The following is an 11,250-nucleotide window of genomic DNA, read 5'->3' on the forward strand; positions in this document are numbered from 1 at the left end:
ATAACCATTACCCACCTCTGCCATTTATTAAGTGAATATTAAATTAAAAAACCATTTCAGGAGTTCCTGTCATAGCTCAGTGGTTGACAAATCCAACTAGAAACCATGAGGTTGCATGTTCAATCCGTGGCCTCGCTCAGTGGGTTAAGGATTTGGCGTTGCCATGAGCTGTAGTGTAGGTCGCAGACTCGGCTCAGATCCCGAGTTGCTGTGGCTCTGGCGTAGGCTGGTGGCTACAGCTCTGATTCGACCTCTAGCCTGGGAACCTCCATATGCCATGGGAGAGGCCCTAGAAAAGGCAAAAAGACAAAAAACAAACAGACAAAAAAAAAAAACACAAACATTTCAAATAGGTCTCTTGACTAGCGCTATGTTAAGCAATACAAGAGATACAAAGATGAGAATCTACAACCTAGTAGAAAAAATACAGGACAACACACATGACTTTGACGTCCAGCAGACCAAGTGAGGAAACAATGGATACTCCATCTTGTTCAACCTTAATAGCAATCAGTGGGTGGCTTAGTTCATGCGACTCACTAACAGATAACGGTGGATACCGGCATAGAGGTAATACTACCACAAGGCCCAACAAAAAATTAAAGTATATCAGCTTGATAAATACTAGAAATGTAGACCTTGACATTCTGAAGAAAGTTCTAATTAACTAATGTGTTTCAAACTTCAACTATATTAATAATGTGAAACTACTGATCCTACACTCTCCCTTAAAATTATTATCTTTACTAGGTTTCCCCTATGAGACAGTGACAGGAACACAAAGGGTCATATTCACAAAATGAAAAGGGATACAACAACTAAAATAATATTATAAAAGAATATTTAATCACATTGAAATGGCCACAGTATATTATGAAGTTTAAAAAAATTAGATTATAAAACAGTATATTGCAGAGTTCCTGTTGTGGTGCAGCAGAAGTGAATCCGACTAGGAACTATGAGGATGCGGGTTTGATCCCTGGCCTCACTCAGTGGGTTAAGGATTTGGCATTGCTGTGAGTTGTGATGTAGGTTGCAGACATGGCTTGGATCCTGCATTGCTGTGACTGTGGTGTAAGCCGGCAGGTATAGCTCCAATTCGACCCCTAGCCTGGGAACCGCCATATGCTGCAAGCGCAGCCCTAAAAAGCAAAAAAAAACAAAAAACAAAAAAAATTTTCATACATGCTTGTGGAAAACGCATCTCAAAGATTTAAGAGTAGGATTATAGGACTATTTTTATAATACAAAAAAATATTTTAAAAGTTCAATAAAGGCAAATTTTTGTGGTGTTTAATCAGAGCCTTATTTTTCTCTTTGAATAATAGTAATAATAATAGTTACAGCTCAGAATTGTTGTTTAGATCAAGTGTTATGATGTCTTTAAAATTTTTTTAAAAATATCTGTATTTTGTGAAATGCACACTTTGCTATGACTTTCATCCATATCCCACCAACACCAAAACCACTAGTGCAGATGGACACAGGTCTGCTTAAGCAGGCTAGGTAGGCATATTTTAAGAACATGGCTTTGGAAACAGATATAAAACCTGGTTGCTAGCTGAGTGACCTTGGGCAAGTTTCCCAACCTCTCTAAGCCTCAGTTTCCTCATCTGTGAAATGGACATAATAATAACACCTATCTCACAAGGCTATGGTGAGGATTAAATGAGTTAATGTTTGTATTTGGCATGTAAGTGAAAGCTCATAAAGTATTAGCTATAGTTGTTCTTAACAACTGTGCTACTGTTGTAATAACAATATCACTGTACTATGAAGCAAGTGGGTTAGAAGAGAAAGCAGAGTAAACAGAGAAAAAGAACTGGTTTATTGTGAAACTGCTCTGTCTAAAACTCTGATGTAAAACACTGGGTGGAGTGGGAAAGGGTGGGGAGCTGTTAGCCCCTCTCACTAGCTCAACACATCAGAGGAATCCTGACTCAAAGTTAGCAGCTATCTGACAAGTTACAAAGCCCTAAGCTGAATATTCCAATAAACCTACTACCTATATTTTTATTCTGTTCAAGCTCATTACCTGTAAAGTACTACCACTGCTACTTCACCACGAGCATCCTCAACCATCACTCCCTTAAATGGAGGCTGTTTTTTTTTTTTTTTTTTTCCTACTTGTATTCTCCAGCCCCGTCCAGGCTCAGTTCCCTACAGTCTGGTGATTTCCCAGATTTTCCCTAACCAATCTATACCCTCCTTGCCTTGCATCAGATAATTCTACTTCCCTGTACATTTAGAAGCATCTGATTTACTCTACTCTGTCGCAAGTCAGTAAGGAGGCCCAATGTTATCAGATCTTAAGCTTTGTCATTAATGTTTTAGTTGAGATCTTAAGCTTTGTCATTAATGTTTTAGTTGCCACTTGCCCTAGACCCCATAAATTGCTTTTTGTATATTTATAGCTTAAGCAAGCAAATTGAAAAACTGATGAGGGATATAATTTTGCTCCAAGAAGAGGGCAGAATATGGCTGAACTGATTGAAGGAAAAATGGGAATATTAATAAAAAAGGGCTATAGGGATGACTTAGAAGAATTATATTGGGAGAGGTCACCAGGTCATCTCAGGAGAAAACAACAGGGAAAAAAAGGTCAAATGCTGGTTGTGAAGGTTAATTTTATGTGCCAACTTGACTGGACCATGGAGCTCAGATAAAACATTATTTCTCAGAGTGGTGATCATGCTTCTGGATGAGCTTAGCATTTGAATGGGTGGATTGAGTGAAGGAGATTGCCCTCCCCAGCGTGGGTGGGTATCATCCAGTCCCTCAAGGGTCTGAACACAACAAAAAGAGGAGGAAAGGGGGATTTGTTTTCTTCCAGCATGTGTGTTTTGCTGTGACATGGTCTTCTGCCTTTGGACTGGGATTTACACCATTAGCTCCCCCGGGTCTCAGGCCTAGACTTGGACTGGAATTAGACCACCAGCTTTCCTGGGGTCTGGCTGACAGATGGTGGGGTTTCTAAGCCTTCACTATCATAGGAGAAAATTCCTCATAATAAATCTCCATATTTCTCCCATCTCCTATTTGCTTCTGTTTTTCTGGAGAGCCCTGATGTACATATCTATATACCAATTCTTAGAGATGAATAATAATTAAGTTATATGTTAAAAACATATTCATCTACCTTAACATCTAATACAAATGAAGAAAGAACAGAGATCGAGATAGGAAAATAGTACTAATAGTCTTATGATAGTATCTATGCTATAAACCACTGGTCAGATGGAGAATTAAGATGACCTATTTCTAAATCTAGATATGAAATTGACATTTTGGTAAGATGCAGTAGTGATGAGGAGTTTCACTTTGCCAAACTTATGCTGGAAAGTTGGTGGGTGGGAAACTATAAAACACGGTGTCAGAAAGGCTAAGTTCAAGAATGCTGAAGTTTATAAAAAGAGATAAAGATCACAAAAGGTTTTTTGGAAGATAAACAAGAAGAATGAAACAGAACCAAGGTCCAGGGTGTGTGATGTAATAATAAAGGGTTACAGGAAGAATACAATATTCATTAATTCCTTTTTTTGCTCAGATGTAATTTTCTCTCTGGGAAGGGCAGAATAAGAATCAAAATGAAGGACTCAAAGCCCCATCTAAGATGTAAGATAGTAAGAAAACAGCATGAAGTCACTTCAAATGAATTCAAGTTTGCAAGCTGAGACCAACTACATACCAAGGTACTAAAGAATTTGAGGGCAAATGTGCAGAATCAATATGAGGAACTTGGAGATATCCCAAAGAACAGGGGCGGGGCCAGGAAAATGGAAATGTAAATAGGCTATGTTCAGATTTTTTAAGAGGCAGAAGATTAGGTAACACCATAGCCAAAGGGCATAAACTACATACCCATCCCCGTTCCAAACTGTAGCTATTAATAAATGAAAGTACGCCAAACTCATTTTGTATCCTCTTTTTTTTTTGTTTGTTTCTTATTAGACAGATCAATCAGGCTGTCATGAGGAGAATGGCAGAGTATCTCCTGAATTTAACTAAGCCTCAGGAAGATCCTTATGGACAAGATCAAGATCAACCAGCCGAGTTAGCTGATGGATGTCAACCTGTCTTAGTAGAAACTCCCAGAATTGTGTGTTTGGATCTAGCCTATTCAAAAATTTTACTGACAACTTGGAAGGAGACTTCAAAGGCAAACTTCTGGACTCTTTTTTTTCCAATAGTCCAAAGCAGGAAGGTTAGTTAATAATCGGGATGATGCATAAAAACTTGAATTTCGATTCTGACTGGCATAAAAATTAGTTGGAAGCCAATAAACTTAATTTTTTTTTTGTCTTTGTTGTTGTTGTTGTTGTTGTTATTGTTGCTATTTCTTGGGCCGCTCCCGCGGCATATGGAGGTTCCCAGGCTAGGGGTTGAATCGGAGCTGTAGCCACCGGCCTACGCCAGAGCCACAGCAACGCGGGATCCGAGCCACGTCTGCAACCTACACCACAGCTCACGGCAACGCTGGATCGTTAACCCACTGAGCAAGGGCAGGGATCGAACCCGCAACCTCATGGTTCCTAGTCGGATTCGTTAACCGCTGCGTCACGACGGGAACTCCCAATAAACTTAATTTTAAAATGAAATTTAGCAGGTAGAAATATAAAGAAAATTATTTCTTAAAACAAATAAAAAACCAAATACCATGTGTAAATTAGAGAAGACTCAGCTTGCTAGCAGTTGCCATGAAGGTGATTCTCAATATCCATAAAGTGCTTTATCATGAACCAATTACATAATTCTAGTTCAACCAACTGCTTCAGGCCCTGTTCTAGACTCTTTCACCTACCCCTTAATTAGGCTTCAGTAAATAGATAAGGGGTCCAGATGCACAGATGCAGTAGTCTGCTGTACAGATGCACAGATGCAGTAGTCTGCTGTACTGGACCCTGCGCAAGACATATCCTTCAAAGGGATGACAGATCTGGTAGAGAAGAGGGTGAAAAGATGAAGCCCATGTTTAAAAACAAATAGGTTTTTTTCGCAAAATAAAAATTCCTCATCTGAAGAAATAAACACTTAGAAAAGTCAAGGCATACATGAAAGACTCTCATGAAAACTGGGTGGAGCTTTAGAGAGCAGGATGTATATTATAATAGAGAGGTACCTTTAGGCTCATTTGGGGAACACTTCCTCACGCCTGAAACAGCTTAACCATGGGCTTTCCTACTTGTGAAAATGCTCAAAATCTGTCAAAGATGTTTACAGGAGGGGTGCCTGCACTGGGGAGAAGCTAGGATAGATGACTGTCCAGCCCCTTTCAACATGACCATGCCATGATTCTGCGAATATTGTGTCCTAATTAAAACAATGCCATCATTAGGTTGTACTCTATTCCAATAGCTCTCAGGTTGCCTGGCTTTTGTGGTTCTAAGCCTTTGAAGAATCATCTGTTGTAGATACTGAGAGTTAATTAATGAATCTCTCTGAAACCTTGTCTACTGAAGATGGACTTTTGCCTTAGGAAACATCCTTTGAGGCTATAACAGAAGACAAAAGTATTCCCTAGATCCTTCCATATGTGTAAACTGACCCATCCCAAGGTCACTACTTGGCAAGGACCAAGGAAGCTGTGACAGTGCAAAAGAGTTCTTAAAGAAACCTGACAATACTACTGCAATTGATTATCTCAAGGAGAAAGTTACCACATGAGTTTTGCTTTAATGCCAGTCAGGGTCTTGCTAACAGGTATTTTAAATTGACTGACAGTGTTAGGGGGCAGTGGGAAGTGGAGGGCAACCTATGTTGATATAAAGCAGACAACAAAAGCTAATGTAATTCTTAAATTTCCTCCTATCCCTTAATATATTATTATTCTCCCTTAATTTGCTAATATATATTTAGTAAGAGACAATGCCTATCCCCTATATTTTGTTTTATTTTTTATTTTTTTGTCTTTTCAGGGCTATACCGTGGTATATGGAGGTTCCCAGGCTAGGGGTCGAATCAGAGCTGTGGCCACTGGCCTACGCCACAGCCACAGCAACGCAGGATCCAAGCTGCATCTGTGACCTACACCACAGCTCACGGCAACTCCAGATCCGTAACCCACTGAGCAAGGCCAGGGATCGAACCCACATCCTCATGGTTGCTAGTCGGGTTCATTAACCACTGAGCCACAATGGGAACTCCTATCCCTTATATTTTAAACATAGGAATACGGAACAGAGAAATTCAAAAATAAAAATGCCTTAAAAAAATCATCACTCCACATAAAGTGATCATCTTCTGGTAACAAGCAAATGGACAATGACTGAGAAATAGGGTACCGACCATTCCTTTAATTATTTGAAAACTTCCTTTCCCCCAAACCTTTCCTAAAAAGATTACTGACATTGTTACTATTTCTATTTTGCACACCGGATGAGGGAAGAGAAGGAGGGAGGAAGACAGGGAGAGAGGGAGGAAGGGAAGGTAGAAATAAATTAAGTGACTTAAGGCCACAAAATCAGCTCAAGATCAGGAGCAACACCACCAGACCAACCACCGATGTTCCATTTCTTTAAAAAAAGATGGCCAAACAAACAAAAGACCTGACCTCACCAGAACCGCAAAATTGAGTCCTTTATTAAACATATTTCAGTACTGATTCCTATTTGTTTCACATGTTAGTCTTATTTCCTCAAATGAGGGAAGGCACTAGCATTTAAACACAACTGCCTAACCCCTCGAAACAGTAACAAAACAGAAAACATTCCCAGTGCTTCCTTTCAATGCTGTCCTCCAACAGAGCTATGAATACAATTGAAGTAATGCCAAAAAAGCAGTCATTACCGTTATCATTTCCACTGTACGTTTCTGTGACAAATAATACTTGCAAGCCACATTATCGTTAATTATGAATGAATCCTATGCCTAGGTAAATTAATAAAGGAGGCATTTTCTCAGGGAAGAGAGACAAGCAAACCACATAAGCAAGAGTAAAAAAGATACATTTTTGCATGCTGTGGCATTCATGGGGGTGAGCTGAGGTAGACGTTGCCTGTACACCTTCTCCCTGAAATAGTATTACATCCTCCTCCCTTGCCCTGTCTTTTAGTAACTCCTCACTCTGCAATGAAGATGCTACTTACGACTCAGCAATAACCCTACTCTCCCCTTTCTGTTGCCCCACGTCTTGTTTTTCCTTTTCAGAGAGAACAGACTTCCTCTCCTCCCAGTCACTCCTCAACCCACTGCAATCTGGCTGCACCTCCTTATTGCCCCAGGAAGCCTCTCTGGTCACAATCAATAATGACCTCTTTGTTGCTAAATTCAATGGACACTTTTCTGTCCTTATTCCACCCAACGTTTCTGCAGGATTTGACATGGTTGACCACTCTCTTCCTCTTAAGAGTCTCTCCCCTTTTCGTTTCTATGACAACACCCTCTCCCCGTTATCCTCTTCTCTTGGCATTATTTTTCAGTCTATTTCCCATGTCATTCTGCTACCTTTCAAATTAGTGATGACCAGGAATCTATCCTAAGCATTATTCTGCTTTTTTCTTCCTCTTCTTCAGGTAGTCTTATCAACTCTCATGGCTTTAACTCACATGCATTTGAAGACGACTGCCAAATCCATTTCTCCAGCTGCACCTCTCTCTTGACCCCTAGACCTTCTGTACAGCCAAAGGCTTATTGGAGCAGCCCTTCTAACTTGCCCACAAACTCTGCATGCTAAATATACCTAAGTTGAAACTCACCCTCCCAAATCACCCCTACCCTAATTTGTTCTTATCTTTTTCTTTTCTTTTTTTAGGGCCACATCTGTGACATATGGAGGTTCCAGGCTAAGGGGTGAATCGGAGCTACAGCTGCCGGCCTACACCACAGCCACAGCAACACGGGATCCGAGCTGTGTCTGTGACCTATACCACAGCTCACAGCAGTGCCCGATCCTTAACCCACTAGACGGCTTCGTTTCCCCTGCTCCACATCGGGAACTCGTGTTCTTATCTTCTATAGTCCCTGCCTCAGCATTACCTGTCAAACAAGCCAGAGACCTGGGGGTCACAACTGATTTCCCCGATCCCTTTTTCTACACATTCAAATAGTCACCAAACCCTAAATTTTTCATAAAAGTTTTGTAATCAATTCCCTTCCTCTCCATCCCCATTATTGCCATCCTTAGTTTAAGGTGCCAGTGATTTTTTTTTTTATCTGAGCTATGCCAACATCCTCTGATAATCTCCCTTGCCTCTGGACTAACCCCCTTCCCAATCTCTTTCATGTAAATATTGTAAAAACATAAATCTGAAAATGCTAGCCACTGTCATGCTTCTATACAAGACTGTGTAACAGAGTGGATGCTTACCTCTCCAGCTTCTTCTCTCACTGCTGCCCCCTTTCCACTCTTTCTGGCAATTCTAAGACCACTCTTGCCAAGTAATTTTACAGATGCAGTTTTCTCTGTTCAAACTTACCTATCCCCCCACTCCCACCCTGACCACCAAAACTCCATTCATTTGGTTAATTTCTACTCATTTGTTCTGTTTTACTTATCTCATTTAACAGACCATAATATAGCACTTGCTATGTACCAGGCATTGTTCCAAAGGCTTTATACATATTAACTCATTTTTACCCTCATTTAGGATAAAGAACAGGAAGCACAAAAAGGTCAAGCAATTTGTCTAAGGCCACACAGCCAACAGTGGCAAAGCCAGGATTCAAACCTCAGTGTTCTGGGTCCAGTTTCCAATTACTTAACTATCGGGAAGACTTCTGTGCTTCCATAATATCCAGGGCATGTCTCTATCAAAATGCTTGACTAACTACTGGATTTTCTTACTCTGATGTCCCTCTCCTCCATGAAACAGTTTATAAAAGGCATAAATTATATTTTATTCATCTCTGAATGTCTAATGGTTGTCCTAGTAACTGCTGTTGAGTATACAGACTAGATATTTGTTCAATGAATGAATGAGTTAGCAAAAAAAAAACGGTCACGATGGATAAGCAAAACTTTCTCAAACTTAAATAAGTATCCATTTCTTAAGAGCCTCCATTCTTCTTGCAAATTAAGTAATATTAATGCTTAGTACCAGAATACCCAACCAAACAATAAAGGTAACCAATACACTATTAAATGAAAGTTACTTTGAAAGACAGATGTCTTAAATTTTACACTCATTAAAATATCTTCGTTTGGTAAATTATTCTTTTTATTTTAGTATAAAATTACAGTTAGAAACTCTATCTGAGCTGTGAGAATAATTGCTATCATTTATTAGAAGAGAGAGAAAAAGCATATAACTGTTGAATGTCTGACCATCCAACCCTGGGAGGCCACAGAGAGGAAATATCATTTTCAGAGCACATTTCTAACAACAACAAAATTGTGTCATATTCTGAACAAAAGGATGCTATGTCCTCTTAATGGATAGAGTGCTACATGACAGAGGTTAAAAGTCAACTTGTCTTCTCTTAGGAGTATTTATAGATAGTTACCCCAGAATCACAGCACTTGTATGAGAGAACAGAGTATCAAATGAAGATCGGTCATGTGCTATCTACACATGACCTTCCGGGTCAATAGTCAATAGTCCACAGAGCGCTAGTAGTGTACTGGTCAATTACAGGTACTTGAATAACATGTGCTACTTGCTGAAGATGTCACAGATTTTCAACAAAGGATTTTGATGTGCCATGAAACTTTGAGGGAGAATTCTGACCTTGAACTCTTTTGCTAAGCATGATTTTACCTCATGAATTCGGCATGTGGATATTGCCCAATGAATATTTGACATGAAGAGTTACTAAATTTTAATGAGTCCAAAAGAGAATTTCGTTTTTCAGGCTAAATATCTTACCTATGTCCTGTCAACCAGAATAAGAACCACAAACCAATCTCATAAGCCCAGAGTAACTATTTGGCCTGGTGTGGGTCATGTCATTATTCTAGCACAATTATCAATAATGCCTTCTTTCACTCCCCAAAGTCCTGTTAGTATGATAAATTATATGGTCATCCTGAATATGCACAGAAATGGATGTAAGACAACAGGCAGTCCACACTCAGTACTATCCAGAGGCATGATGAAGAATAAAAAAACATTCACAGTCACATACATGCAAATAAAGCTGAAGACTTACGACAGGTTTAACAACAATTTCAACTCAATATTAACATCACCAACACAGACAAAACTAATATTCCTTTTACTAGGTAAGGAAAATGTAGACTTAAAAAAGAAGTCTTATTTTCTTTCCAAATCTCCTATTCCCTTCCTTTAAAATACTTACCTCTTTCTTCTTAAATCATTACATATTTGTCTAATGACCATCAGGGAGAAAGGTCCTGCCTAAATTATATAAATTGATTCTGTCCCTAAGGCTGAAGAATGGGAGGCAAAGTAGTCCAATGGTTAAGAGGTAGACTCTGTGGTCAAACAGACAGGTTTTCCAATGTCAGCTCTATCACCATACCCTATGCGAATCTGGGCAAATTACTTAGCTTCTCTGTGTCTCAGTTTCCTCATTTGTATAATGGGAATAACATTAGCAGGACAGTTATGAGGATTAAATAAGATATATATGTATATTGTTTAGCATGCTTCCTGAAACAAAATAAGTACTCAATAAACGGAAAACATGAAGGGGAGTAGTTGTTTCAGACCTCATACCCAATTCTGAGCACTGCTGTAGTATTTTGGGGGGAAATACACTAAATGTATAAAATCCCAGAACTGCAAAATTGCTATGAACAGTAAAGCTCACCAAGTTATATCTCCCATTTCTAGAGAAGCGTGGCCAGTCCTAGGTAGATAAGTGATTTGGCTCGGTTTGCACAGCTTGCTAATAGAAAGTCAGAAGTAAAATGAGGCTTTAAAAAAAATTTCTCTTCTGAATTTTGTTAAAAATATTCATAAGTAGTAATGACGATAGGCAAAATATCAGTCTCTATCACCGTGACCATATACCCACAATACAAGTTAGAAACGCATTGCACTTTGCCCTGAGGAAGTCAAAACTTGTTCTGAGATGAATGACAACATATCATTAAGGAAAGTTCTCCACAGCTTTACGAAAGTAGATCACTGATAGGTGTAGGTTTTCACTTATGTAAAGTAGGAATAATAACATGTGATTCCCGAGGCTGTTAGGAAGAACAAATGAAGTAACGTGCAAAAGAGCTTAGTACAGTGTCTTACTGTGACGTCCCAAAGTTTGCTATGCAGATAATGATCTCTAATTTTCCACACAAATTCATGTATAGCGACATAAATTTTCAACAAATCTTTTCCACTGCTGTCATTT

General features: G+C 39.3%; 1 protein-coding gene and 1 long non-coding RNA gene across 16 annotated transcripts in view; one reads left to right on the plus strand and one right to left on the minus strand.

Moving 5' to 3' along the window:
* LOC146404833 (uncharacterized) overlaps positions 1–11,250 on the plus strand; it is a 1,439,763-nt gene that overhangs the window by 1,112,032 nt on the left and 316,481 nt on the right. The window lies entirely within an intron of this gene.
* CAMKMT (calmodulin-lysine N-methyltransferase) overlaps positions 1–11,250 on the minus strand; it is a 406,172-nt gene that overhangs the window by 185,495 nt on the left and 209,427 nt on the right. The window lies entirely within an intron of this gene.

The sequence above is a fragment of the Sus scrofa genome, chromosome 3 (genome assembly GCF_054392235.1).
Source record: "Sus scrofa isolate SSC_HxYL_T2T_F1_AM1 chromosome 3, Sscrofa_HxYL_maternal_Yorkshire_Landrace_v2.0, whole genome shotgun sequence".
Lineage (NCBI taxonomy): Eukaryota > Metazoa > Chordata > Mammalia > Artiodactyla > Suidae > Sus > Sus scrofa.